Below are 2781 nucleotides of genomic sequence, written 5' to 3'. Positions count from 1 at the left end.
GATATATAGATGTTATATAGCCATGCTATACTTATAGACTGGTTCAACCTGTGATGAAAATGAAAGAAAAATTTGAAGGTAAAGAATTCTACAATGAAATTAAATAATTAAGAGAAGAAAGCAAACAAACAATAAGAAAAGGAAATAATAAAGAAAACCCCCAGTATACAGAAAACCATGCATGGTATATGCATGCATGTATGTACATATATATGCACATATATGTACACGGTAGTGAAGGGTGAATGTTCACGTCCTGGTGACGACAGTTCCAGGAGCTTCAGGGACAGAGTTTGGGGATTGGAGCTGGCTCTGAAGGGGTCACTGGCCCCTCCATTGGAACATGCTGGCCACCAGAGTGGCCAAGGTTAAAGCCCCTGCTCAAGGAGAGATGACATCAGACCAATTTTGAAGGGAGAGATTGAGCTTCTCCCACCACTGATGATGAAGAATTAAATGATTAAAAACTAAGTAAAAGAAAGACTTTTGAGGACAACAGAAGGAAGAACAGAACTGTGATCAGTAGCTTGATAAAATATGCACAATGGGAAGAGAGGCTAAAGAAATTCAGATGGCCCCTTCCATATAGGAGTGTGCCTTAAATGTCGACTATCAAAATATCACTCTCTGGCTAAAATATGCAGAAATGGAAATGAAGAATTACCAAGAAAATCAATCCTGAAATATCTGGGATCAGTCATCATGACTCTTCCTTGGGTCAACCGGTTTTGGTACAAAATCCACTTATTTGGAGGAGATGTTGGGAAATATTGCTGGAGGCAGACAAATATTTGAAGGCTGGATGGAACGGCAGTCCAAGAAGCAAGCCTGGCATTCCTGTGTCAACTTTGAACTGGGATGCAAAGAAATGGATTGGGCACATTGCAATTACAAAAGATTTACCCTTGTGCAACCTAATGTTAAGAACTAGATCAAGTAGTTTCACTCTGAAGAAAAGCACAGCTATTTTGCTCATACAAGGAAAGTATGTGAAAGCTGTGGAATTCTTTGGAGATGAGCCACATGTGGAAGAACATCTCCATGTGGCCTTTGCAAACTTGGAAAAAAGTCAGAAAGACTGTGAAAGGGTGCAAGTGATCTACAAATGTGCCCTGGGCAGGATTTCAAAGCAGGAAAGCCAAGAACTTTCAAAAGTACACAATCTTAGGGGCAGCTAGGTGGCGCAGTGGATAGAGCACTGGCCCTGGAGTCAGGAGGACCTGAGTTCAAATCCGGTCTCAGACACTTAACACTTACTAGCTGTGTGACCCTGGGCAAGTCACTTAACCCCAATTGCCTCACTTAAAAAAAAAAGTACACAATCTTAAAAAGAAATTTGGGGATAGGCAGGGCATTGAAGACACCATGGTGAGCAAAAGGAGACTCCAGTATGAAGAGGAGATGAAGGCTAATCCACCCAATTATGGTGCCTGGTTTGATTATTTGTGATTGGTGGAAATTGATACAGAACTAAACACTGTGTGAAAGGTGTAGGAAAGGGGCATTGCCGAGGTGTCACCGATCCAAGAAAAGAGGCACTAGAAGTAGCACATCTATCTACCTTTGGATCAGCTATATCCTTTATGAAGACTTGGAGGCAGAGAATCCAGGAGGCACCAGACAGGTGTGTAAAGCTTGCTTGAAACTTATTCCTCACAAAATGTTGACATTTGCCAAACTGTGGCTACCATGTGCCCAGTTTGAAATAAGAGAAAAATCTACCATTTGCCAGATCTTTGGGAACGTCTATTGGCAACTGTTCCCAAATCAAATTGTTTGAAATCTACATTGATTTAGAGTGGCAGCTTTGACAATTTGACCCATGCCAAAAACTTTATGAAAAGTTCCTGGAATTTGCACCAGAAAATTGCACATCATGGATCAAATTTGCTAAGTTAGAGACAATTCTTAGAGATGCTGAGAGAACCGGGGCACTATATGAGTTGGCTCTTGGCCATCCATGCTTAGACATGCCAGAGGTGCTTTGGAAATCCTACATTGATTCTGAAATTGGACAAAAAGAATCTGAAGAAAAGAAGAAGTCTTTACTGGAGATTGCTGCAGCAAACACATCATGTCAAGGTATGGATCAATTTTGTCCAATTTGAGCTGTCCGCAGGAAATGAAAGTTTAACTTGATGCAAATTTTTGAAGCCAATAAAACTAGGAGAAACTGTGAAGAAAAAGAAGACTTGTGTTACTAAAATCCCAGTGAAACTTTGAAGATAAATTTAGAACAGGATCTCATAAGGAGAGAGTGGATCAACTCATGTCAGGGAAAGCTGAAAAGAGAAGAAAACTCCAGCCAGAAGACCGGCCTGATGCTGGCTGGGAAGAGGACCCAGAAGATGCTGCAAACAAGCTAAGCCTCAAACTGCTGGCAATGACCAAACTTTGGAAGAGACAGCAGCAAAAAAGGATGCTGCAGAGCAAGGTCCGGACCAAGACATGAAGGAGAGGGAATTTTGACTTTTTCCATGTTGTTGCATTTTTGTTATTTCTATAAATTCCTACTTTACAATTATTGTGACTCAGGAAAATTCTGTGCAGTATTTTTTTAGTCAGTGGTGAACCTTGTATCTTTGCCTTGCTAGACCTTTAAAGTACTGCTGAGTTATCATTTAGGACACCATAAATAAATGATATAACATTTCTTTATAAAAATAAAAAGCTCAGGTATGTCCAACAGCATAATTATTAGTGCACAAAACAGAACTGCAGACATTGCAGAGAAACTGGAAATAGAGCCCATTCATCTCATCACTGTCATAACCCTAACCC

General features: G+C 40.5%; 1 pseudogene; it reads left to right on the top strand.

Moving 5' to 3' along the window:
• The first annotated feature begins 443 nt into the window (after positions 1-443).
• On the top strand, positions 444-2469 carry LOC122753982 (annotated as a pseudogene).
• Positions 2470-2781: the final 312 nt, after the last annotated feature.

This window comes from Dromiciops gliroides, chromosome 1 (assembly GCF_019393635.1).
Source record: "Dromiciops gliroides isolate mDroGli1 chromosome 1, mDroGli1.pri, whole genome shotgun sequence".
In the NCBI taxonomy this organism is placed as follows: Eukaryota; Metazoa; Chordata; class Mammalia; order Microbiotheria; family Microbiotheriidae; genus Dromiciops; species Dromiciops gliroides.
The sequence above is the reverse complement of the archived record's forward strand: the minus strand, read 5'-3'. Positions and strand labels throughout refer to the sequence as shown.